This window comes from Penaeus monodon, chromosome 15 (genome assembly GCF_015228065.2).
Source record: "Penaeus monodon isolate SGIC_2016 chromosome 15, NSTDA_Pmon_1, whole genome shotgun sequence".
Lineage (NCBI taxonomy): Eukaryota > Metazoa > Arthropoda > Malacostraca > Decapoda > Penaeidae > Penaeus > Penaeus monodon.
In genome coordinates, this window is record NC_051400.1 from 23,721,771 (window position 1) to 23,722,003 (window position 233).

Genomic DNA, 233 nt, shown 5'->3' on the forward strand with positions numbered 1-233 from the left:
TTACTAAAACTTGTATTTATAATGTCACTGGGTTTATTTTACAATAGATATTTTGTGTATATGTTTTTGTGTTCTTATGATATTTTAACTAGTTTGGTTTTTACTCCTGTTCATCTTTTCACGCATCGTTTTGCTCAGTAATTTAAGTGTCGTTTTTCCTTTAGATCCCTAAAGATGGAGCAAAAGACTCGTTAGTAAAGTGGCAGCCCTGGTTATATTTTTCCTTCTACGGT